The sequence below is a fragment of the Eucyclogobius newberryi genome, unplaced genomic scaffold, assembly GCF_026437365.1.
Source record: "Eucyclogobius newberryi isolate DKJ021-1_F unplaced genomic scaffold, fEucNew1.0.hap1 SCAF_4, whole genome shotgun sequence".
NCBI lineage: Eukaryota > Metazoa > Chordata > Actinopteri > Gobiiformes > Gobiidae > Eucyclogobius > Eucyclogobius newberryi.
The window spans coordinates 20,242,542-20,270,343 of NW_027316056.1; the positions used below are offsets into that span (position 1 = coordinate 20,242,542).

At 42.2% G+C, this 27,802-nt stretch overlaps 2 protein-coding genes across 2 annotated transcripts in view; both read left to right on the top strand.

Annotated features, from left to right (window-relative positions):
- The window catches only part of crebbpa (CREB binding protein a), a 347,948-nt gene that overhangs the window by 183,322 nt on the left and 136,824 nt on the right, over nt 1-27,802 (top strand). The window lies entirely within an intron of this gene.
- The window catches only part of add3a (adducin 3 (gamma) a), a 62,217-nt gene continuing 57,028 nt past the window's right edge, over nt 22,614-27,802 (top strand). The window contains exon 1 of the mRNA XM_072462378.1: nt 22,614-22,633. The gene's annotated coding sequence lies outside the window, so the exon portion shown is untranslated. The remainder of the gene's footprint in view (nt 22,634-27,802) is intronic.

The window sequence follows — 27,802 nt, forward strand, 5'->3', positions numbered from 1 at the left end:
CTGTGGAGGAGATTGGAATCTTCACATTCAGCCTACATTAGACGTGTGGAGCGCAAGAGGCTCTGGAGGAAGAAGAAATAAGAAGTTCTGTCTCTTATTGAAGAATATAGGACTGATTGACATATGGAGGGAAGGGCGCCCCCTTGGGTTTATTTTCCTCCAAACGCCAATCAATCCTATATTTTTTATCAAGAAAATGTGGTTAGTTTTTTATGTTCTATGTCGCTTAAATGGACGGTCCCTCATCTGCCTGAAGAGTGGGTCCATCTCCCTTGCGTCCGTCTGTCCGTCTGTGAGAGTCGGATCTCTCCTTCACTCTGGAACTCCTCCAGGTTTCTACTTTTTTCCCAAGAAGATTTTTTGTAGTTTTTCCTGGCCGAGAAGGAGAGTCTAAGGACAGAGGACTCTGGGACATCGTCCCTCGCCACCACAAACATTGTTGATTCATGTTTCAATGTCGCCCTTAGAGGCAACTGTTGTTGCGATTTTGGGCGTTACAAAAATAAATTGAATTGAATTAAATGTGCCACTTGTAAGTGTATTCTGTCTATTCTTTCGTTTTGATTTTTGTTATAATGTTTGATTGAGCTTAATAAGCCGTTAACATTAAAGGATTTTATTGTAACACTGTGATGCCGTTGGGTCTATTGTATTATTATTTTTTTAAACAAGAACCACAGAAACAGATGACAAGATAAATTGTAAAAGAAAAGAGTTCATGCCGAGATAAATTTAGAAATTGTGTTCCTATTGAAATTCTTCTACTAAAAATGAGACTATCATTTTACATTGTTTTTAAATTTTAAAAACAATGTAAAATATCAAAGCCGCAAGCGGCATCCAACAGCCCTCACAGGGCCTTCGTGCCCTGCGCCACATGTAGACCATTATCCCAAAAATTCGGCCTAATGACAAAACAACCTATATACCGGTAAGGCCGCAGTTATTTTATTACTTGGTTTACAGATTTTTAAATGAAACATATTGAACAGACGGGCAAAATATAAATATAATTTCAATTTCAAAAGATTTTTTTCTTCATTGTTTACCCAAAACGCACCACGGGAGGAGAGGGAGGGGGAGAGACGCGACGCGCAGGTGAGTGTAACAGTAGATTTAGCGTGTTTTGCATCGGTAGAACAGACGCTTCTAAGTGTGCAGCCTTAGTCACGGCAAAACGCGCTGGATAAAATGTGGCAAACGGGTTTAAAATGTGTATTTGTGATATAAAGGACTTAGTGCTGCGCCTAGCAGACAAGGAAACGGGCGCGTGTCTTCTCATGCTCTCCCGGAGCCGTGCGCAGGGACAGAGCCGCTTAGTCCCAGACTCACGCAGGATTTTGACAAAAAATTGCTTCACACGCTCTTATCTTTTGACTTAATACCGCTTTTTATAGTTCATTTAATGGTATTTTGCCTTGTCGGCGGTACTTTATAATTTTTTTTTTTATAACAATTTGTTTTATTTATATTGTAGAAAATCCATAATATAAGAGAGGCGGATCCGTAAACCAAGTAACAAAATAACTGTGGCCTAAGTCACTTGTAGACTTTCTCACATGGGTAGAGGAACCAAAGTATTTATTGAAGTAATAGTACACAGTCAAATATATTACACAAGTAAGAGTAAAAAGAGAAACTATTTCGAAGTACAATTTCTTTAAAAAGTTACTGAGTAATACTTACCTCTGCCCATAAGAGATGGTTTTTACTCACTATATTATCACTGCAAGTTTATGTGGTGTGATATGTCTGAAATGAATGGTACTGGTAGTTTAGCTTACATTAGACAGCCGAAGAATGCAATAATCATAATCAAGGCTTTTACTCAAATATAATGCATAAGACAAATATTATTGTCGAAATCTATGGCACAAAAGAGAAATAAATAAAAAATTAAACATGGACAAAGTATTTATCTCTCTAAATCTTGCCTAGTTCGTGTTCAATGTTGTGCCTTGCGTCTCCTTCTGAGTTACAATAACATGGTTGATTCTGAGTCAGCCTGCGTCAGTAATATTTCGTGAGGCATTTTTCAGAAAGCAGACGGCTCCTGACTGCTGTGGTGACTTATGAAAAACTAAATATTGAACCAGTCTTGTGAGAGCCACGTTTAGCCTTTTCCTGTTCCCTGTAACCACACCTTAGTCGTCCTTGTGACAGGGTAAAGAAAAAATAGCATCAGAAAATAGTGACTCTAAGAATAGCAACCTGATGGCCCATTATTGTGCCGTTTTGGGTAGACCACGCAGCTGTTTACACGTTTTAGAGGGTCTGTGAAGTGGCTCGGGCTCAAAATGACTGATTGCGGCCTATCTATAATTGTGACGTGGACTGTCTTACAACAAGGCAGGGCAAAACAGTCACATTCTTTACTGGATTGAGAAAAGGTTACACTGGACCTCAGATTTATGTATTAAAATGGCCCTATGTTATTTTTCTGGTGGAGGGACCGGTACAGGTTTGTCTCCATGGGGCTGTTTTGCCTGGAATGTTCCACAGTTTCTTATTTCTTGCATTTATTCATTCACAGATGTTTTGTTTGCTTCACAGAGCTGGCCCGTGGCACCACAAGCATGTCTCTATGCAGATGCTAGAGAGGTTTAATGCTATACTGTGGAACATTCTGGTGAAAACAACAACAACTCCCTTGAAACAAAGAGAGGGTGGACTGAAAAACTGTCCACCACAAAAAGTTGACAGCAAAACCATTCACTTTTTTCCAGCGGCAGATCAAATTCAGTGTAGCTTTGTCATCTTTTTTTCCACGTCATTAGACAACATTACTCATGTTTTGGCATTGTTGTGCCACTAAATTAATACGTACATTGTCTCAAAAGTCTAAATGTTGGAATGTTATATTTGATGAACTTCAGCATCACACTGAGCTGCTAAAATGTTGATACATTTCCCCTATAATCAGGGCTTGATTTGATCCTTGTTTGATTTTTGAGAGCAAAAGATTCAGAACTCTTCCTGTAACTACAAATTAAGCCCTCAGTATAGTACTTAAATGTTTCTTTAATGTGGTCAAAATTCTTGCTAAACAAAACAAAACCACGGCCTTTATCCACAAATAAGAGTACATATAATTGGTATTTCACATGAGAATAGTGAAAATGTCCTACAATGTCCTGATATTGAGTTGCAGTTGCACCTGTAGTGACAATGCGGCATCGTTTGGTTTCCCATAAACCTTAATCCTCAACTGATATGTGTGTGTAAATGCATAAGTGCTGCTGCTCATTGTGCAGTCTCAGTTCCCACGAAGGATAAGCCACGGAAAAGAGTGTTTAACTGTTTTGACATTCAAGATTTTCAGTGAATATTGTTGAGACTGGGTATGCCAAGACAGTAACCTGATTAATTATGATCAGTATAATCACAGTATATTAAATATATTGTACTATTGTGTCTGATAATACTGATACATTAACAACAACAACAACAACAACAACAACAACAACAACAACAACAGGTTGATTGTAAAAACTTTGCAAAAATATTTTATGCAAAAATAAATCATTTAATCTAATCTATGATCCAATAAAATAAGCCTATTTTTTAGTTAGAATATAGTTTAGTGATCTTGGCCTATTAGCCAAAGTGAATAAAAGTAAATTAAGGATTTCAAAGTTATTTGGTCATGGTGTAATTATTATGAACAATCGTAAAATTATGCTTTCTCACATCAATCATGAAACTAAAATCATCAAACACTGTGGTTTGCAAATAGTAATGAGATCTATTAGGCATTTATGTTTTGGTTTTTGGTTGTCTCGCAAAGACTTATATTCACCTTTTCATATTGGCCCATTGACTGTAGGCCACATGAATTATAAAAAGTAAGACTTAAATTACAAAACATACTCTCCTCACAAAGAAATCAAGATTTTTTTAAGTATAGACCAAGAAAACTGACTGATCAAAACTGAACGGCTTAAATAACCACATACATACATACATGTCCCTCTTTTTCTACAATGGCTTCATGAATGAACACCAGCACTTCATAGGCCAAAGTGCAAAAGGAATAAAATAGGAATAAAACAAAACCCTCATCCACTATTTGTTCTATCCATCCATCCATCCATTTTCTACCGCTTGTTCCCTTATTTGTTCTAATAATCTAATAATAGCCGCTCCGTGTTGGTGCACCTTCTAATATTGAACACCAGATGGCGCCATTGTTTTTTTTTTATACATAAGAAAGCGCACGTTTAGTTCGTAGCACATTTTTGTCATCATTGTACTTCTGACACGATGTCGTTATTTCTGCGCGATCAAGGTAACAACGACCAGTCAACACCGAGCAAATAAGACATTATAACACATTAAGTAAAGTGCATTTGTAGAGTTAGCGCGGTGCACACAGGTCCTTTAGCACCTTTAGCTCGCAGGCTAATACCTTTTAGCCTCGTCTGTGGCTCAAGGGCTCAACTCACAGTGACAGTGACATCACACGTGTTTGTCTCGAGGCTCCGGCAGCGGGGCGTTTGCAAACAACTGCTGCTCCTCATGGCGCAACTACTGAAGGTGCAGCGGACCTGACTTCCTGCCTCTAAAGCATCACTGTTGTGAAGGTTTCCGCTGCAGGAGGTGTGAACCAGGACCGGGACCAGAACCAGGATCAAGACGTGGAACCAGAACCAGGACCCGGACGTGGAACCAGGACCGGGACGTGGAACCAGGACCAAGTGATGAGTGGACGTCTGTGAGCTGCAGGTGAGCAGATGTTTACTAATGCCACATACTGTAGGCAGGGCCGGCCCAAGCCTTCAGGGGGCCCTAAGCGAAAACATTTTTGGGGGCCCCTCACCACGTCATCAAAATCAGTTTTATTGCCATTGTCAGTGAACAATTCACATATGGGAACTTTCTTCAACGCAAACAAAGCGCACCAAAACTCCAGGGCATCTGTTTGCCAGTTAGTTTATTCTCAACACCTCACAAACTCAAATATTGATAACTTAAATCCCACAATGCAACTTGGTATTCCGCTGACATCACCTCTACTCCCTGTACAAATAACACACGTCCCAGATATGTTTTTGGGCGTATTTGTGGGCGTTAAGAGTCGACAGCCACATTAGCACATTAGCAGTTTAAATTAATGAACAGTGGGGGTCTGGGGGCCCTCCCCCAGAGATTTTCAGACCTTTTTCGTGTATTCTGGTGCATTTTAATGTGGTCCAGCCGGCTAAAGTAAGAGTAAAATGTTGAGGTTGTAATGCTATAAAATGATGATGTGATGAAACTGTGCCAGGAGAAAATGACTAAAGCCAGTTATTAATACATTAGTGTACTTAATTACTCAATACAATATTGGCTATGAAAATAATTATGATCAAATTGATTCATTTTAACTGAAAATGTAAAAGTAATAGTTATCCTTACTAATTTATCTTTTACAGCTCCCAACTGTTCCTGCTTGCCAAAGTGACAAAACAAGTTATATTAAATTAAATAAATGGCATAAGCATTGCTTGATTAACAATTAACACTGATAAAACAGTGCAAACATGTTATTCCCAGAGAATGAACAGAACGAGAAGTGAAGGTCCAAACCTAGCTATAGTGAAGAGACTGCGTTTCTGCAACTTTGCCACTTTTGTATAAAAATATATAGTATTATTCTATAACAGACGTAATCATAATATGTCTGGTTATTTTTCACTATCAATTTATTATAATTTATAACAAATAGTCTAATGATGCTTTTTAAATAAATTTAAATGTTTTATTGCTCTATTAAAAGTGAATTACAATATAAATGTTTGTTCTGATCAGAACATCACACACTCCTGCATGAAACAATGCTGCAATGTGATTGGCTGATGGACCTTACGTGCATAAACCTTTACGTTCCTCTCATTGCACTTTAAGAAGTAAAACACTCGAGTCACGATTGATCTCACACATGGAGATGTGAGAGAGAGGGACGCAAACTCAAACCCGCTCATCTCTGACTGAGGCTGCACAGGGGCCCGGGACAGGGGCCCGGGACAGGGGCCGCACACTGTTCACTCCAAAGTCTCACGTCAGAGGTTCTGGACGAGACGGCGCTCGTCCGGACCGGATCTCCGCCTCTTCGTGACCCGGGGCACAGACGCCCCTCACCGGCCTCACCTGCAGCTAACACTACGGGGCTGGTGTCAATGTTAAGCTTATTATCTTTCATTCAGACACATATTGTGCGCGGGGCAGAGCTCTCGTCGCCTCCAGTCTGAGCGAACTAAAGTGACAGACTCGTGTTGTTTCAAACAGCAGCATTAACCGTCTCTTTGTAAGAGAAGTTCAATACCTGGAGAGTGTTGTTGAGTTTGCAGTTTCTTTACATCGTCAAGAAGTTTCTTCTTTCGTTTTTCGGCATCGGGGGGATATATTCCTCTGGACATGAGGACCACGCAGGGACCAGGTTGTGTTGTGTTTATGTTTTGCTCTCGTTCTGCTCGCGCACAATGAAGTTGCCCAATCAGCGCAGGTTTTGTGTCTTGGTTGCCAGATTGTCATTACAAATAAATGCGGTTTGTGCGTTATGTTACCGCTGTGTGCGCTGCAGCGCTACTACACTAGTGGCGCACGCTGCGCTTGCACTTCGCATAAGACGGGTTGCCAGATTGGGGGCCGTATTAAAGCCTCGGGGCCCTACGCGGCTGCTTAGTTCGCTTATAGGCTGGGCCGGCCCTGACTGTAGGTAATCCACGTGTTGTTGAATAGTAGTTACAACGCGGATGATCAGACATGTTGAAGTTCATTCAGAGAGGACAAAGGTATTTAAGTAATTCATTATTTAACAGCAGAAAATGTGTGAGTTTATAGGTGGCATATCTCTAGTGGGCACTGGTCTCTGTGGGACACATGAGTCCATTTACTACAAGCCACAGCATTACACCCTTAGAATCAATAAACTGTAAAACAACTGTGCAGACTTGGAAAATGTTATTCCTAGAGAAAGTGCAGGTGGAAATATTGATTTATATATTTGACTCCATAGAGCTGCTATGTTCATCATCAATGTGATAAAAGAAACCAAAATATGAAAACTGTTATCTGCTCAGAGTTTTGCAAATGTTATTTCCTGTGAAAATTATGAAACATAAACATAGATTTGCAAAAATCTTGTGTTGTAAAGTCTCGGCTTTTTTTGTAAATTTAAATGAATGTGGCAAAAGTAGTTTTCGTGTGCAGCAGAGTGCTTTTAGGCTGAGGCTCAGTGCATTTGAACCTGTCCAGAGGACACAGATGACTTCATCATGACCTCACTCTCTGCTGGAGGACTTATCACAAACATGTGGCTTCACTCTCACACACACTGCACGCTGATTGGCTTTTGGACTGCAGAGTTTCCCTTTGTTTTTAAGACATGTGTGTCTTTTTTATTACATTATATTTCCTTTGCTCTCTGAAGACTGTAACTACATCTGTCATTTATTTGGCAAGCTTTAGCCTGTTTGGTCACTGGCGCGGGGCTGGGCAGGACCTGCTGCATGCCTAAGTGCTTGATCTTGGATCAGTTACACCCAATGAAACCAAATGAAAAACACTGGTGCATAGTATTCTGTTTACCATATGCTTACATTAATGTAGACTACGAATCACGTCAGGCAAACTGACTTCAAACCAAGTACACAAACTACACACTGTGACATTTACCCAGTGAACACGGGATGAGAGGCTTTGTGCACGTTCTTGTTGATCTTTCTGACTGTTGCTTTCAAAAGAGTTTACATATGTTTTAGAGCTGAAGGTCACAGAGTGGTCCCTGCATGTTTGTGTGAGAATGAGCTAGAGGGGGACAGAGTGCAGTCAGCTGTGGGACGTCCCATGAGCAGTGTCTTTGCTCAGACGGGCATCACCATGACAACTGGGTCAGTTTTGAACTATGGACCACCCCTGGTGTCAAGAGGACTAAATAATATGTGCAGTAGAAGAGGACATGTTTATCATTTCAGACATTTCATCTCACAATAACTTGTCTGGCAGCTGAGTAATAAAATGTTTGTTTGTATTTGGCATGTTTACTCTCCATTGTTTCTTTTTGGAATGTGGAACAGTAAATCATCTGCGTCTTATTAAAGCATGGCAATCACTTTTTTTATTGGCAATAGTTTAGATGTGTGTTACATTTAAGCATCATCAAGCACAACTGTGTCTAGACCCCAGTTTTTGAAGATGGGGGGATTTGGTAATTAGTTTTCTTTGGGCTCTGTATTAATATGCAAATGAGCCACAGTCTTCCAGGTCAGCAGCCCATTATATTCATGAACTGTCTTTGTGCACAGGGACAGCACGGGCCAACTCGTCCATGTGCCGACAGACGGTTGGTTAGTCTCGTGGTCAGTGAAGACCCTGTCGCACATTCTTCATGTGAGATGCATTGAGTTCATTTGTGTGCATGTGTCGGCCCATGTGAGCGCCGTCTGTGGACTGTGGAGGCCTTCATTATCGCTCATGATCCCTGGTGTTTCAGGATGTGAGCGAGCAAAGCCAGAGAGTGATGCAAAGGTCAAATTACCCCATACGACCTTTACACTGAGCCATGGTTTGTGGCTTTTGTGTCGTCAGTCAGAATGGAAGGTCGAAGCACCACTTGTTTAATTTGATAGTCACATTGCATCCATTTGTGTAATATATTATCTACAACATATAATATTTAACATTACTTTGGCTGTAACAAGTTAATTGATTATTCGCAACCAATCAGTTGCAAAGCAACTGCAAAGCAAAGCAAGCCATGAGCTGAGAAAAGAGGTTTCATGTGTATTTGTCCGTAAATGAGCTCCTCAAACGGCTTCACTTCAGCTGCATCTGGTCAAATTGAGTATAAATCTTTTCATCATGTGACTTTTGCGCTCAAAACAATTAATTGATTCGTTGAAAGACTAATTGTTAGACATTTGGCAGTAGCTCATTGGCAGAGTATCGAAGGCGCTCTCGACATAAACATGCTTTGCAGAGCGGTCAGATCCACTGGCCCACAGGTTTCCCATGTGATCGCAGCTCAACCACTGCCTGTCTTTGGGCAGCGCTTTATAAATGTGACCCATCTTACCATTTTAATTGACAAAATGAGGTAGTTGCAGCCTTAAACATTACACATTCAAATGTTGTGTTTGTTTCTTTTATAGCCGGGCAGAATATTGAGGTAACATAATATTGTCAATGTTGTTTTGAAGGTTTTGAAAAATTTTAATACCGGGTAAACTATTATTAATAAAAGCTGTCTCTAAATGCTGCAAAAAGAGCTAATTCAAGATAAAGATGGCACAAATGTTGTAATCTTTCTAACAAAGGTAGAAAATGACATTCCTGCATGCAATTTTGAGGGTAATTTTATGACCAAGTCTTTTTAAAATTGACATTTTGCACATTTAAAAAAAAAATGTGCAATCAATTTTTTAAAATTGACATTTTGCACATTTCCTCTCCTTGAACCGACACCTTAACGTGGTGGAGGGGTTTGAGTGCCCGAATGATCCCGGGAGCTATGTTGTCGGGGGCTTCATGCCCCTGGTAGGGTCTCCCAAGGCAAACAGGTCCTAGGTGACGGGTCAGACAAAGATCGGTTCAGAAGCCCCCTATGATGACAACACAAACAAGGCAGTTTACGTCGCCCGGATCGGCGTCACCGGGGCCCCATCCTGGAGCCAGGCCTGGGATGGGTGCTCCGTGGCGAGCGCCTGGTGGCCGGGTCTTACCCCACGGGGCCCGGCCGGGCACAGCCCGAAAGAGCGACGTGGGGCCGCCCTCCCATGGGCCCACCACCCGCAGGAGGATCCATAAGGGGCCGGTGCAGAGAGATCTGGGCGGCAGTCGACGACAGGGGCCTCGGCGACCAGATCTCCAGACACAGAGACTAACTCTGGGGACATGGAATGTCACCTCGCTGGGGGGGAAAGAGCCTGAGCTTGTGCGGGAGGTTGAGCGATACCGACTAGATATAGTCGGCCTCACCTCCACGCACAGTTTGGGCTCTGGAACCCATCTCCTCGAGAGGGGCTGGACGCTCCACTTCTCTGGTGTTGCCCGCGGGGAGAGGCGGCGGGCTGGTGTGGGCTTTGATATAGCCCCTCAGCTCAGCCGCCACGTGTTGGAGTTTACACCGGTGAATGAGAGGGTCGCGTCCCTCCGCCTTCGGGTGGGGGACAGGTCTACGGGCCGAACAGCAGTGCAGAGTACCCGGCCTTCTTGGAGTCCTTGGGAGGGGTACTGGACAGTGCACCGACCGGGGACTCCGTTGTTCTACTGGGGGACTTCAACGCCCACGTGGGCAATGACAGTGACACCTGGAGAGGGGTGATCGGGAAGAACGGCTTCCCCGATCTGAACCCGAGCGGTGTTCAGTTATTGGACTTCTGTGCTAGCCACGGATTGTCCATAACGAACACCATGTTCAAGCACAAGGGTGTTCATCAGTGCACATGGCACCAGGACACCCTAGGCCGGAGGTCAATGATCGACTTTGTTGTCGCGTCATCTGACCTCCGGCCGCGTGTCTTGGACACTCGGGTGAAGAGAGGGGCGGAGTTGTCAACCGATCACCACCTGGTGGTGAGTTGGATCCGCTGGCGGAGGAGGAAGCCGGACAGACTTGGCAGACCCAAGCGCATTGTGAGGGTCTGTTGGGAACTTCTAGTGGAGCCCTCTGTCAGTAGGGTATTCAACTCGCACCTCCGGGAGAGCTTCTCCCATGTCCCGGGGGAGGCTGGGGACATTGAGTCCGAGTGGACCATGTTCTCCGCCTCCATTGTTGATGCGGCTGCTCGGAGCTGTGGTCGCAAGGTCTCCGGTGCCTGTCGTGGCGGCAACCCGGTGGTGGACACCGGAAGTAAGGGATGCCGTCAGACTGAAGAAGGAGGCCTATCAGGCCACTCTGGCTTGTAGGTCTCTGGAGGTCATCGACGGGTATCGGCAGGCCAAGCGAGCCGCGGCTCGTGCTGTCGCAGAGGCAAAAACCCGGGCCTGGGAGGAGTTCGGGGAGGCCATGGAGGAGGACTATCGGTCGGCACCAAAGAAATTCTGGCAAACCGTCCGGCGCCTCAGGAGGGGGAAGCAGTGTCTCACCAACACCGTTTACGGTGCGGGTGGAGGCCTGCTGACCTCGACTGGGGATGTCGTCGGATGGTGGAAGGAATACTTTGAGGATCTCCTTAATCCCTCAGTCACGTCTTCCGAAGAAGAAGTAGAGACCGGGGACTCGGAGGCTGGCTCATCCATCACCCAAGCTGAAGTCACTGAGGTTGTTCGCAAACTCCTCGGTGGCAGGGCTCCGGGGGTGGATGAGATCCGCCCTGAGTACCTAAAGTATCTGGATGTTGTAGGACTGTCTTGGTTGACACGTCTCTGCAACATCGCGTGGCGTTCGGGGACCGTGCCTCTGGACTGGCAGACCGGGGTGGTGGTCCTTCTGTTCAAGAAGGGGGACCGGAGGGTGTGTTCCAACTACAGAGGGATCACACTCCTCAGCCTCCCGGGTAAGGTCTATTCCAAGGTACTGGAGAGGAGAATCCGACCGATAGTCGAACCTCGGATTCAGGAGGAGCAGAGTGGTTTTCGTCCCGGTCGTGGAACACTGGACCAGCTCTATACCCTCCATCGGGTGCTCGAGGGTTCATGGGAGTTTGCCCAACCAGTCCACATGTGCTTTGTGGATCTGGAGAAGGCTTTCGACCGTGTCCCTCGGGGTGTCCTTTGGGGGATGCTCCGGGAGTACGGGGTCCGGGGCCCTTTGCTCAGGGCCGGCAGTAAGTCAGACCTGTTCCCAGTGCATGTTGGACTCCGCCAGGGCTGCCCTTTGTCACCGGTTCTGTTCATAATTTTTATGGACAGAATTTCTAGGCGCAGTCAGGGGTCGGAGGGTGTCCGGTTTGGGGACCACAGGATCTCATCTCTGCTGTTTGCAGACGATGTTGTCCTGATGGCTCCATCAAACCCGGACCTGCAACATGCACTGGGACGGTTTGCAGCCGAGTGTGAAGCGGCTGGGATGAGAATCAGCACCTCCAAATCCGAGGCCATGGTTCTCGACCGGAAAAAGGTGGCTTGCCCTCTCCAGGTGGGTGGGGTGTCCTTGCCCCAAGTGGAGGAGTTCAAGTATCTCGGGGTCTTGTTCACGAGTGAGGGAAGGATGGAGCGTGAGATCGACAGGCGGATCGGTGCAGCGGCTGCAGTGATGCAGTCGCTGTATCGGACCGTTGTGGTGAAGAAGGAGCTGAGCCGAAAGGCAAAGCTCTCTATTTACCGGTCGGTCTACGTTCCTACCCTCACCTATGGTCATGAGCTTTGGGTAGTGACCGAAAGAACAAGATCGCGGATACAAGCGGTCGAAATGAGTTTCCTCCGCCGTGTGGCTGGGCGCTCCCTTAGAGATAAGGTGAGGAGCTCGGCCACACGGGGGGAGCTCAGAGTAGAGCCGCTGCTCCTCCACGTCGAGAGGAGCCAGCTGAGGTGGCTCGGATGCCTCCTGGGCACCTCCCTCGGGAGGTGTTTCAGGCATGTCCCACCGGGAAGAGGCCCCGGGGAAGACCCAGGACACGCTGGAGAGACTATGTCTCTCGGCTGGCCTGGGAACGCCTCGGGATCCCCCCGGAGGAGTTAGAGGAAGTGTCTGGGGAGACGGAGGTCTGGGAGTCCCTGCTCAGACTGCTGCCCCCGCGACCCGGCCCCGGATAAAGCGGCAGAAGATGGATGGATTTTGCACATTTGCCAGAACATCTCCTGCTTCACAAATTCGCACGTTGCTTTGTCAATAACACCTGTATATTGTCTGTTATTGTGAATGTCCAGGAAATGTGCTCTATTGCCCATCTGATCAGTTACCGTGGTCACGCCCTGGCTTTGTTCCTGTTTGTGGACACACATGTACAAAACTGGTGTGTCGTCATCATCACTGAACCACAAATCACTTCTGGAGGTGTTTCTGGCCATGGGTGAAAACTGTGCATGTTTGAACAAACTGGGTCAGCCTGGAAACTAATCCTCTGTGTATGTGAGGTAAAATGCTTAATCAGTGTGGAGCGCTATAATGAGGCTATAATGTACAACGCCACATAAGAAGAAAACAACACAACCACAACCCGCCATATCAACCCAACACTGTGGATTAGGGTCTTCTACAGCAGTGTTTTAACTTATAAGATGCTTGATATGGGAGTAATAAGTCAAATGAAGTAAAAGTAAAAGTTCTCTTGCAGGTTCCTGTTCCTGCACGTGTTAATCTCCGTATCCGTGACTAAGGCAAGCCCTTGAGCTGGCTGTTGGTCCTCGCTGGGTTGATAGTAGTTCTAAACATAGAGCATACTTTGGCATGTTGTTGTGAGCGTCTCTGGACATCAGATCTGAAGTCTCACCTTGTTGCTAATCCAGCGTTCATTACTCGTCCTCCTGTTGGACCACAAATAGACGTGTGTTTATGGAATGGATATACCCGGCTAGTACAATCTTTCATCTTTCCTGACGTGGAATACGCTTGGCTAAGGGGACTACGAGTGGAGGAATGTGTCTTCATGAATAATAATAACATTTGCCCTCTTGCACCCAGCACTGGCAGTTTAACTTACACAATTCATTTTGTTACCACAGGTCCTTCTGTTTGATTATTTTGGTCATTTAGTAACTTTACGTCTAGTGTCAAAATCTAGTGCACAAGTTTCGAAACTATGGCCCGGGGGCCATATGCAGCCCTCAGTCCAGGTTTGTTGGCCTATTGCAGAATTAGCCCAAGTGATCATAGGTAATACTTTTTACTACAAATTATACAATTTTATCACTATATCCTCAGTTACCTCACACTGCGCTGTGACACAGACCTTAAAGTTTAAACTATTGTTCCAAGCAGGACTGCAAGATTAATCGTAATCCAATCGAAATCACAATTTGAATGGACACAATTAGCAAATTGATTTGGCTCATAATTGAAATCATTTACTTCAACAGAACAGACTTTTACTCTGGCCAAACCAGCTGAGACAGACCTAATATATTTGATTTGTAATGACACTGTAGATTAAATGAGTGGGGATAGTGGACAAACACACATATTTTTGAATAGAGCAAAAATTGAAATCTCTACTTCTACAAATGCATTAAAATGACCCCTGGATCATTTTTGTCTCTAATCATTGAACATACATGTACGTGCGCGGACATTTGTTTGTTATCTCTGTGCGCTCTCTTTCCTCTGAGGATGTATCTGGTTGAAGAGCAGATACCAGAGTCGTGTCTCTATCTATGGAAACATGGAGAGGCAAAAGGAAATGACTGGATCTAACCTCTTTGTTTGGTCCCTGTCACTGATACGCTCCGAGGCTAAAGTCACACAAACACTGTGACAATCTGGTTGCCGTGTGACTTTATGTCACGCTTGTGTGAGCAGAGTGCACTCCAGAAATGGCTCAAACACAACATTACATCATTTAAATTGATGTCACATGTTTTGATCGATGTGGAATGTCTGAAATATGGTGATTTCTATTTTCCATCTAGTATTTGTTGGCGTTTCGCAGAGGGAAAGCTTGACGAATGGGTTGGTGGAGTTATTCTGTGTTCTTGTTTCACTCAAAGGTACAAAATCAGAGTGACGCCCCTCAGTTACAATAATCTGATGATCTTTTGGAAAATGTGCAATCAACAAATATTGCAAAAAAGTGAATGGAAACACACACAAAAACACTGCAATCTAGTAACTTAGCAATATCTTAATAACATTTTTCTGACAAGCAGTTAGATTTATGTTTTGATTCTGTTCAAAGTTCACATTTTAAACATAAACTGCTGCTACTAATACAAGAATGTTTTTCAGAACATATTATTTGTAGCTCTGAACTACAAGGTGACTACGCAGTTGTTGTACTTTAGTGAGATGGGGTATTTTGTTGCACTAGAATTTAACTTTACTTAAATTATTACCGTCGTCTTTCAAGTTGGTGATAGTGACTTCAGTTTGAAAGCGATATAGTTTGCAGATCTAGCTAGTGGTTTTGCTGCTTTTGTATAAAAAAAAAAACAATAACGATATTACCAGTATTGAGTTTTATATTATTTAAAGAAAGTTAAAGTAATAAACTTCATTAAAGCAGAGGTACCCAACTGTTTTGATTGTAACTGAGTACATTTTTTTTTTTTTTTTTTTAAAAGCAGCCCTTTGTGACAAAAATGAGACTTCTGCATGCCAATTATTAAGTATTTTGTGACTCACCAACCAAAAAAAGGAGCTCAAAGCAGGGCTCTGGTTGGCTGTGCTTGGGAGCAGTTGCACACGTTTCAGCATTTCATCTAAAAAAAGTGGCAAAGGGTTTTTGAGAACTAGGAGCAAGTTAGACACATTTAAATAGGTACTTCCGGGTTTGCTGTAGAAAAATATGGCACCTGAGCCCAGCTTTAATCTAGACAAATCAGAAAGACTTGGTTGACAGGTTTTTAACGATTTTCTAAATTTGACTTTATGTAGTGCATTTATACCTGTTGTACATATACATTATAGTGTTACACCAATCAAGTAGGTAATTGTGAAGAAAACATTGAAAAATCTGTAGAAAATGACAGGAAGTGATATCACTCAGTCCAGCCAAAGTTGATGCATAATTTACACAAATAAATAACAGTTTTGACTCTCTAAACATGAATTCAACAAAGTAAAGGTGCTCTCAGAAATTGTGACATTAGATGAGATTTTGCCCAGTGTTTGCTTGGGTAATAAAAGTGAAATTATAAACTTTAAAAAATGTACTATTCTGTGATAACATTTTAATTCAATGAGTGGTCCAAACTGTTTAACACTTCACCAATCCCCCTGACATTACTTTGTTTATTATCGTCCATGTTTTAAGGGCGAGCGTATGATTATCCGAGCTGTTATTATTATTATTATTATTATTAACAAAGCGAGTGGTTAATGGCACTTTCTCCGCGGAGCCGTGTACTTTGTGTGAACTCATCTGTCAGCATGACGTCGTCCTTGTTAATACAGCTGTCAGTGTGAAAGTGTGGCAGCTGCACCACAACAGCAAGACAATAACACACAGCAGGTATCGCCTCATCCACATCCAGCTGAAACTAAAAGGCGAACGCAGCACTTTCGCTTTCCTCGTGCGGTTACATTTGTGGAAGGGCTATGGAAAATGTGTGCCGTTAATTTGACTGTGGCTTTGGGTGCGGCTCGGCTTGTAAAATTAATCTGAAGCAACAAATGAACACACAGGAAATATGGAACAGTGGTTGAGTCACATGAGCGCACGTTATTATTGATGTTGTGTGTGTAATGGGTGTGAGAGAAAGAACAACAAAGCACAGATTTACATGACCTGTTTATACGATTTCTCCGTGTTGCTTGGATTGTAGATTTGTGTAAATATAGTTGGTTACAAATTCAAAATTAGTTTCAGTTTAGTTTGAATTTAGAAAAGTAATTAAATACACACAATTTCACAGTATTTTCCGGACTTTTTTCATAGTTTTGGCCAGGGTGCGACTTATATTTAAACTTATATACTTAAAGTGACGCAATGGTAACGCGTTTGCACTCGTACCGTCTGTAAAATTCTCTTTACTTCCCTTAAAAATTGGGTTGTTAATGTTTCCCAATATTTCCCAATATTAGAAATTATTAGAAACTGCCTCATGCTGCCACTCGACGAGCGGTGAGTCATCAGAGAAGGTACTTTTGCAAAACATTTAGCGTAGATCAAGAAGGCAGGTTATAGGAATATGAAAAATGTCCATGGCTTTAACTATGAGAAAACTTGGATTACGCTTTTCACGTTTCACTAAAACCGTATCGCTAGAGGAACTTCTCTTTTCTAATATTGGGAAACATTAACAACCCACTTTTTAAGGGAAGTAAAGAGAATTTTACAGACGGTACGAGTGCAAACGCGTTACCATTGCGTCACTTTATTTCAATAGATGTTTCTTATAAATGGCTGAGAAAACCATTTGAGAAACTGCCCTTTTTGCTTGGCACTCAAATTACAGAGGCCGTAATGAGAGGCTTTTCAGAGCGTCATTGTTTGCAGTACTTTTCTGTGTTTTTCTTTGGCACGGACTAAAGACACACCTTCGAGTAGGCTATGATTGAATGTTTAAAACAACATATGTATATTAAAATCCTCATGTCCTCACTCATTATTGACTGAGATGGTTCAAAGATCTGCTGGAATCTCTGTAATCTCAGACGGAAAAAAAACATGTTTGTGTAGTTAAGTCAAGCAGTCCCTGGAGTATTTTTACCACCTGCCTATGGCTCAACAAAAATCCCCGGTTGTCGAGTATTATTTTGTAACTGAACAGTCTGAGGTGATGAAGTGTAACGTTTGGGTGTGTACCTTGAAGGGCACATAACATATATACATGTGTTGAAAAAGGACATTGTCAAAAAGGTTCTGTCTGTATTCCAAAACAATGCTTATAATTTACTTGATTATTGTTGAGAACTTTTTTTGGCTTGTTTTGTGACTCCCACTGACTCTGTTGTCAGTCTTTCCACTGCTCGGACCTCAAAGTAACAGCACATGAGAGTATATATCAGTTTTAGCCGAGTCATTGCTGCAGCAAAACAAATCTTAATATTTAATCAACGCTGGTTCATTAGCCCTGCGTCATCCTTGTTAGACGCGTCCTACTTTGCCGAATCTTGTTTTTCATTAATGACACTTGAAAACGAGCTGGATTCACAGATGTTTATGTAATCGCACATCAAATAATCATTTAATCTGCCATGACAAAGTCTCAGCGAGCACGGCCTTCCTCTGCTAATGAGCCCCGTCATTCCTCTGAACCAGTCTCACGTCACTAATGAGCCGAGCAGTGGGGAAAGCCGTTTGACACAAGCGTTTACACTTCACGTATGCTACTGGAGAAAAGTACGTGGCCTAAGACCGTCTCATACGTACACCTTACATGCTATGATAAATGCGATCGGATGGCTGCTTGTATTGTGTTTCGTCTGTATCTTATTGTTCAAAGCTGACATCTTCCCTCTCTTCTTTCACCTCACCTTCAGTAACACAAGCTTTTCGCCGTGCCCTAATCCCGATACGTCAGCATTTACTCAGCATTCAAAGTCTCCATTAGCATTGGAGGAGACATTTTGCATGCCGTGGCTGACCTTATATCTTTATCTACAACAATCTTTTTTCTGTTCAGATATTTGTGTGTGTGTGTGTGTGTCTGTGTGTCTGTGTGTGTGTGTGTGTGTTGGCCAGTAGCACTTCTTGTCAATATTTAACTAAATTCTACCATTGTATAACCTAAATGCGCACTAGGTCACTTTTTTCTGTTGTTGCTTTGCCTTTACATATCTATTATACCTTTTTTATGTTTAAGTTGTTTTTATTTCTCAAAAATACCAGGCATTGTTAAAGCAGGGTGTCCTCTCAGAATCCGAATCGACTTTATTGTCCCAGAGGAGGAATTAGTCTTGGGCTGGAGAACAAACAGCTGCAAACACGACATAATAATAAACTCAACACGTAAAGACAAACACACAATAGCGATATACAGACAGCTCTAAATAACACTGTCGTATTGGGGAGTTCAACAGTGCACGTGGATTAGAATTCCATGGAGATGGGCCACGTCACACTGAATGTCTTGACACTCGATTTAGACTTTTTTGGCGAGGCGTTCATATTTCAGATAAAAGTGACTCAGATCCGTTTCCACGTGTGAATGCAACAGCCCTGAAGTGTCCTGATGTAGAGAAGACACGGACAGAAGCAGGAGTCGTGCTGTTGTCACATTATGAGACAGACTTTGAGGAGGAAGCACCATTTAATCAGTTTTGGTCATTCTATCTTTTGTCTTATTGGCAAAAGTTGGTATTTTACTTATAGTTTGTCACACTGTACAAAACATTTCAGTGTAAAAATGTCTAGCTTTGCTGCTGTTGGCTGGCTGGCGTTTGAAGGTTTCATTTTAGTTCCCATCTTTTCAAATTATAATGTGTCTCCTGTTGTATTTAGAAATCAGATTCATATGAGTATGTGCTCAGGCTAACCCACTGTTATACAGACATTTGCAAAAAATGTGATTCATGTCAGATTTTGTACCACATATGAAAGTGGACTGGGTTGCATTTGAAAAAGTTTGATTTGGGCTCTTCACATATTTCTCTCAGAGTTTAACCTTGCTATGGCTGATTTATTGCAAAGTTGTCTTATTTAATTGCTGTCTCCAAAGCAACACTGCCAGCTCCTTTTTATCCTTAACTTTACAATTTCCATTCAATAAATATAAAATAGAAAACACATGAAAACACATGCGACGGAGCTCTGAGTAGAACATTTACTGCAGAGGTGGACTGCAGTAGTTGGGCATGGCACTGGCAGTGTTACAGAGTCAGTGAAAGGCACAGTGCCAGACTGTGGATTTTGTGCAGGGTGTAACTGTAAAGCATGCTCTACTTGGACGGGCTTTGGTGCAAATCATAAAGGCCTGAGCACATCTGACACTCTTCTGTATAAAGATGTTTAGCCCTGCCCTTCAGCGCTGCCACATCTGATACTGGAGTTTTTTAATGCTCCTCTGATGTAGTCGTATGCTTTAAGGTGCACTATGTAACGTTTCTTGTGGATGATCTGACACCTGCTTGTCTCCAAGGAGAAGTTATTGCTTTGCCTGGAATGTAGAATAGTATCTATCTTGCATTTATTGATTTACAGGTAATTTATTGCTCAAAAAACATTAATTCTTACTGTGAACTAGATCTCCTCTCCACAGATATGACATATGGTAACTTGGCCTTGTCTCCATGAAAATATAATGCCATTCTGTGGAACATTCCAAAGCAATCGCATCTCCTTCAGAGCTGCCACAGAAGGTTAGGATGAGTACACGCCACACTGCAGACGACCACAAACTGGCCGAAGATCTCAACACCTTTTACTCAAGGGCTCATCACAGATAGGAATGAGTCAGTCTACAGGAGGGAGGTGGACCGGCTGGTGTCCTGGTGCAGCGGTAACAACCTGGAGCTCAACGCCCAGAAGACGTGGACCCCCCTCACTATGAGAGACTCCTCCATCACCACCATAGACTCCTTCCACCTCCTCGGCACCACCATCACCCAGGACCTCAAGTGGGAGCTCACCATCAGCTCCCTCACCGAGAAGGTCCAGCAGAGGATGTACTTCCTGCAGCAGCTGAGGAAATTCAAGCTTCCAGCGCAGATGATGGTGCAGTTCTACACGGCCATCATTGAGTCCATCCTCACCTCCATCACTGGAGCAACAGCCAGGGACAAACAGAGACTACAGCATATTGTACGCTCTGCTGAGAAGGTGATCGACTGCAGACTTCCATCTCTGCAGGACCTGTACATCTCCAGGACCCTGGGACGAACAGGAGGCTACAGTCCATCCGGACCAGAACCTCCCGCCACAAGAACAGTTTCTCTACCGTTGGACTCATGAGCACCATGAGCACTATTCTGACCAACTATAGATTGTGTATGTAAATAAAAAAAAATGTATGTATGCCCTTTTTGATATATTTTGCTACTATTATTATGCATTGTTATATGTTGCACCTTAATGCTGTACCCCTTTCTGATTCTGATTCTGACAAATGGTGTTTTTTTAACGTATGGTTTGAATAAGAGTCAAAATGGGTGTCTTTCGTGTAACTAACACTAAGAACAGTGGTGTGTTTGTTTTTCATTTGGAGTATGAATTGTTGGTCTGCCATTGTGTGGTGATTTGTGCTCGTATGTCCTTAATCGTTCTCGTGTTTGTCCATGTGTCTTGGTTTGGTGGTCGCCTCACATCATGTGTCTTGTAATAATTAGGCACATCCTCTAAAATGCATGTGGTCACGGCTCGCCCACATAAACACATTCACACATGTGACATTGGAAGTATGTTGTAGCTCATTACCACTTTTGAAGTGGCTTAATCAAATGATTAATTATATAGTTCAGTAAACTTTAGAGCTGCTCAATACAATATATATATTTTTATATTTGTGTATTGCAATATTGTATTATATAATCAATAAAGACAAAACTGGGGAAAAGCTGTTGGGATTAAACAAAGAAGATTGATTAGATAATTTTCTAAAATGTTTTAGTTAACTCTGTCCTGTTAATCTCTATCAGGTGGCAGCCATTAGCATTTCTGTAATGCAATTTGTTTCTTGTAATATATATTTATATATACTGTGCAGTCTAACTCTCTGTAACTAAATCTAAGTCTGTCTTTTGTAGTGCAGGAGGCCACAATTGTGTGCTTTGTGCTCACTTTCTGGGAAATCTCGCGCTCGGCCTCACACGCATTGACTGTGGTGTCGGCCTCAATGAGCGATTCATTAGTGCCTCGTCCTGACACTGAAGCAGAGCTGGACCACAGAGAAAGGAGGACAAGCTCCAGCTCAGCTGTGACACTGCATCTGACCTGACAGTGGATGTGTCACTGTCTGCAGGGGCAGAGCTAAACAACAGATGCAACGAGATTTTATAAATATGAGAGGAATACGTATCTTTATTAATGTCGTAATGCTAGAGCTGGTCGATGACGTTATAAATATAATTGTGATTCCTGTGATGATATTGTATTTTAGATGGCCATATAGGGATTCAAAGCTTTTCTGTCTTTTGCAGCTCTATGCTCTTTCTATTGGCCAGCCTTTGTCACGCTCTGAGTGGAAGTGGCAGGTGGATTTAACCAATGTGTGAACTCAGAAGGAAGATGGCTTCAGTTACCCTTTATAGATAATATAAATATACAACATTAATTGTGATCTAAAATGTTGGCATACTGCCCACCGTAGAAGTATTTATATGATTCTTTTTCATCTTTTAGTTTGTGGTTGCGTTAACTGTGTCAGCAGTTTGTGGATAGAGCCATCTCGACTCTGACTTCCTCAGAGTTCACTTGAAATTCAATAATATGCAAATGTCAAAATAGCATGACAAAATACAGTATGAGAGCAAATGTGTGTGTAAACTTCTCTACCAGCTTGTAATTTGTTATCGCCCCTTAATGTTCCCGCTCCAGACCCACTAGAACAACTAATCCTAAATTAATGTAATTTGCACTGTGGGTCTTTTAGAGGTCGTTTTTGTTTAACGCCGTCATTACCGCAGCTGGCAGCCTGTGTTGGAAATGAGACGAGGAGTGAGAGCGGTATAAGTAACACTGTTTGGCAGGGTTTAAGACTGGACCACTCCCTTTTGTACTTGGACTCAAAATGACCATGTAGTACTAAGATACTAATTTTAATGACGACAATAAACATTGGATATGTACAATGAAAATAGTAACTTGCTAGAACATTTGTTGTGCATTTGGAAGCACTATGTCGTTTTCTAAAAATATACATGAAATATATGTCTATAAATATCTACATATGAGGGTTTGGGATTGCCTGCTATTGTGTGTCTGAATATGAGCTAGGGGAAAATAAATGAATTGAGACAGTGTCCTGTGTGACCATGTAAATATTATTGAATGCTGTATTAGCGTGATGGGAGTGAACATCAGACATGGCTGTAATGAGCAGCTCTGGAGTGGGGCACATTGGCCTTATTAGTAAAGTCTATGTTTACTTCTGTCACACAGAGTTACTGTCAAAGCAGACCCCAGACTCCTGATCTGCAGAGGGCGCCGCTGGACCCGGGTCACCTCGGGACATTTATGTGAGTATTTTTGGTTCAAAATATAATCTGTGTCTCTGTGTCTCCTTGTAGTATTCCTTGTTTTATTTTATTATTATTATTTTTGTAAGATTCACTGGCCTGAGGGCTTTAAAGGGGAGAGAGAGTGTAGAGACATTGTGTAAATGGTCAAGACTAGGAAGCCAACCTATGACGCTAAGGTGTTAACAATGCGATGCCTTGAACCTCCACACCACGATCTTTTTCTTATTGTTGTGTTTGATTTATGAAAATAAATCGTCTCTTTTGGGCTGACCTATTATCCAATAGTATTCCTGTTTCTTAGTCTTGTCTGCTTGAGTTTGTCTCCTATAATTACCAAACCGATTAGATTTACAGTTTTCCTTCTTTGAAACAAGCTCCATGGAGACACTGTAATTACCTGGGAACCATGCGTGCTTATTAACCCACAGTTATACAGACGTTTATGCTGTCTGTCTAAATGCAGTCCAGAGAAACACTCACGTCTCATAAATAATCCACATACATCTTTTTTTAACCCACTCGCCCACAGAGACGTGCCTCTGCACTTTACTCTGAAATATGTGCTAAAGTTAGCGCAGGCATCTACAGGCTCTGCTCTGCTCTACACGGGGACAACTTTGATCTTTCTTAGCAAAATACAGTGGCAAATGTTTTCTCTTTCAACCTCTTTGCAACAGGTAAGTGAAAAAAGTGCTGAGAATGTGTTATCTCAGATATCGAGATAAGAATGTGCCTGTCCGGGTGGCATTTCACCCTGCGCCTTGATACAGTGCACGATAATGCTCACGTTTAAAGGTTACAAATAACTACATTGTATTAATCTTTTGTCTCTTGTTGCACCAGGTTAGTTGACAGATTCATCAAGTACGATAAGATAACCTTTATTTGTGCCGCAATGGGGAAATTACAGTACAAATACAAGTACAATATTTTTTATGCAACAAGCCGGCCTATGTTTATTTGGTGCTGTAAATGTTGGTCTTAAATATATTTGGCGATGCTTTTCTATTTTATTTGGCTCATTTTTACGCATAGAGATGAATGAAATAACGCACTAAAATTCAAATTATGTTGGCTAAATCAAGCTCTGCAGTAAATAGTTTCCAGTGAAGGAGCGTCTCTTCCCTCGGAGACGATGAGGGATTGATCCTCCAGAGTCGGTTAATCAAACTCTTGGCCCCTCACCACAGACAGAGGAAATCCCAGACCCTGACAGCCAGAGGCACGCTCACATAGCCTGCCTGCACCCCTGTCTCCCACAATCCAAGTTGAAATATTGATTGTGAATTTATGTGGGCCGAGCTAGACCACTTGCTGCAAACCTCAGACACAAGTTGATGTGTTTTGTCTCGTGTAATTGCTTTGTGCATCATAGAGTCAGCAATAAAGAAGAGCATACATCCTCTAAATGCAAGCCATTAAACAGATATTAATAGAGTATAGATTGGTTTATTATGTTGACTAACTGTAAACAATAACCTTTTATCATTGCTTTTCCATGTTATCTGAACATAAAACGCTAAAATAGCTTTAATGGAATATATTCCGATACAATTCCCTCATTACGATATGTCATGAAAATGGGTAATGTTTTTACTCTAGATAAGAAAATGTATGAAATGTCATGTTTATCCACAAAGCACTTATTTATAAATTCATTCTGCTCTAATAACTTCATATATCCAACCAACTGATCCAAATAGAAATATAAGGAACACGTTCTAGTAAAGTATTACATGTTTCATGGTCTGAACATGCTGCAGCAGAGAAGAGCTCGGCACAAACAGCTAATCAAAAGTACTATTCCACCTCGTTTAAAGCCTACGAGCCACAAAAATCGTAAAAAAAATAAATAAATAAAAAAAGTTTTGTTTTTTGTTTTGTTTTAAATAGATACAAAAATCAATACTGTGAGTCCTTGTGATACTTGTGATACTTGTGAGCAGACTGTCCAGTATTATGTAGTGTTGTTTTTGTTGATGAACTGTGGCTTGTGAACTATAAAATGTCCACCAATGTTGAGCGTTAGAGAGAAGGGTAGGCACAATAAGCCTTGGCTTCTGCCTACACCTGGTCAAAAAACGTGACGATATATCACCGTATCGATATTTTGAACACAACCCTAATAGTAGGTGGTGTTGTTTATCAGTTCTGACTCAAAGTTGTGTGTGTAGAAGTGGTGTGAAGCGCGCCTTTCCCATGCTAATCTAATGTCATTCCTGTCCTTTTATGCCCTATTTGCAAATTGACTTGACTTCAATGTGGTTACTAACAGGAATGTTTTTTTGTGATCTGTTATGCTATTTTTGACCATGCAGTATTAACGTTTTTTTTTGGATAGGTTTATAATGATATCAAGAATAGGGAGACAAAAAACAAGGGCAATTCAACCACTATTTATTTCAAACCTTTTCCATTTTAGTATTTAAAAAGTTTTGTTGCTAAGCTTGCAGTTACTTGCTGTATAGAGCTGTAGTTGACTAAATACATTCTTGGTCGATTAAAGACATGCTCTGGGCATCGATTAGACGACTAAAAGTGATGTGGTACTGGCAAAAGCTCTCAAACCTACCGGTAATAAGTATTTCTATGACTTGACCATGTATTTGACCCAAAGTGCACAGACATGACCACGAGAATACAGGAGCTCACACAATTACAAATATTTGCACGAGTGTATCATATTTAAAATGCTGTAGATCCACACACAAAAATCACGGCTATTTTTTTCATTTGAGATGTGGCTCAAATACTTTGTGTTGGCATAAAAAGAAATGTTACAGGAGACCTAAAGTTAAGGGACAAGGTGAACTCATGGCACCTTTTTAAATGTATCTCTTTCACTCCTAATGCAGTGTGTGTGCTTTAGTCAACTTGCCAAAACACCCCTGCAGATCTGAGATGATTTTCACAATAGCTCACTGGGGCACCCTGGGGGGCTAAGCACCCTGTCAGTCCATGTGAATTCAAATTAGGCTGGCCCCTCCCCCTTTTCTGCTGCCACCTCCCCACAGCAGCAGCGGCACCACACTCTGCATACTTGTGAGCCACTGCAGCAGATAACTGTTCAGATAAGGCACAAGGACCTGGAAAGGAAGAGCATTGCGGACGATATCTTTGGAGGGAAAAGACAAGTGGGCGGAGCTTTGACCAGAGTGTGGAGCTACGGCGCAACAGTTTTTACAGCTACTATGGGAGAGGCGTGTTAGACGGACAGACAAGACTTGAGTGGCTGCAGTGCAGGTGCTGGAAGCAAACGTCCAGAGGAAACTGCACTTCTCGATTGGCTGATTTCACAGGTTTGCCTTGACTCTTAATTCAAATGTTTTGCTGTGTTAGACTCTTGGATCAAAGTTTATAAGCTAAACTAATCTTCATCCATTGTTGAACTCCAGAGGTTTGGCACAGGCTGTTGCTTTTGAAAGTAAGTAAATTAGGGCAGAACTCAAGCAGTTCCTGGGCCGCTTCCAAGTTGCCATTGCAGTGGATAAGTTCCCTCCTTTTTTTTTTTTTTTAAATGGAGAGTTCTTTGACTGTGGAGAAGAATAGGAGCCGTGAATGGGCCTGAGATTGCTCTCTGTGTGCGTAAGAGAGAGAGGTGCCACCCTCTCAAGTGTCAGCATGCTTCAGAGTGGGGGTGCTGTTGGTAATGTGGGGGGCTTCATGCATTCTTGAGATCTCATGAATCTGAATTTAGAAATGGAAAGTAACTATGTTTTGCCACTGTGATTAAACTCAACAGGGTTAACTCTCTGCTCTCCTCATCTTTTGGAATAACTACTTTGATGTAGAGCAGGGCAAACCATTCTTTCCCCCATATTGATCAATCACAATGTTTTATTCAATTTGATTTTGAGTGAAAAACAAAAAAAAACAACATTTCTTGAATATATAGACTCTTGTTCTGTATTTAGAATGCTTTTTCTGACACAGGACCTGAATTAAAAAGACCATAACTGAAGCTGAATCTTGATTAAAATGTGATTAATTGCACAGCCCTATGATTTCCAAGTGCTTTGGTAGATGTTGGAGAAAATGGTATGTTTGGGAGCAAGGGGATTTCCTGGGATTTTTACTTTCTTTCTCACTAAACAACATGTGCTTTGTGTCAATCAGCCAAAACACTTCAGGCAATTTTCGAGTTCACTACAGATGAACTCACCAGCCGGGCTAACAATAAGAAAACAATGCTGACATATTGTTGCCAAATAATGAATTTACTGCTTTAAAGTCCCGAAGATTCCAGACGTCAGTTGTTTTGTTCATGTTCTTGATTTGAAATAATTGATGTTGAGTGTAGTTTAATAGAGTTTATAAAAGACTCTTTCATGGACTGCAGTGTAACTAATACAGAGTTGTGGTTAAGTTCATCTGATTTAGCCGCTTTTATTGCTTACGGTGCTGTGCATGACTGGGCTGAGCATACCAGGTCTCAAGGTTATGGCAGTATGTTGTGGAGATAAGAATAGCTTTAAAATCCAATTCAGACCGGGCCCCTGCCTCCATATATTTTCACACACAGTTGCCGTGAGGATCCCCTGTTGTGTATTGTGACTCGCAGGCGTCTACAGGATTAGCAAGTGAGGAAAAATCACCATGTCGGATCTTGTTGTAATGTTGTCTTTTGAGGCGGAAAGCCAGGCCTCAAACCAGGGTTTTTAATTATATAAAGCTACCCACAGTTGAGAAAGACTTTTTAAAAAAAGGGACTAGTCTGAATTTGATGTGTGTAATATATATATTAACTTCAGGAATTAAACAGGAAATACAACTTTTAAACAGGACTAAACCAGGGCAGCATCAGGTCTAAAGCAAGACTAAAACAGGACCAAACCACGGAACAACACCAGGACTATTATAATACACATACTATTGTATGAATATAACAATTGGGACACTCAAAAAAGGATTGAGACTTTCATTTTTTGTCAATATCTCCCTCCCCATGTCTGAATATATATTTTAGATCATGCCTCTCCTCTTGTTTCTTGTTGTAGTTTGAACTTTTTGGCTGTAAAAGTTGCATACACTTGGTGCTTCCATGGCACTGGCTGTCATGGTGATGAGTTCACCCCAAATATTTGGAGGAGGAGCAGAAATCTGTCTTATTACAAAATACTTTGTTTGACTCTCTTCTGTGGCCATATTCGGTGTTCTTTTTTATAG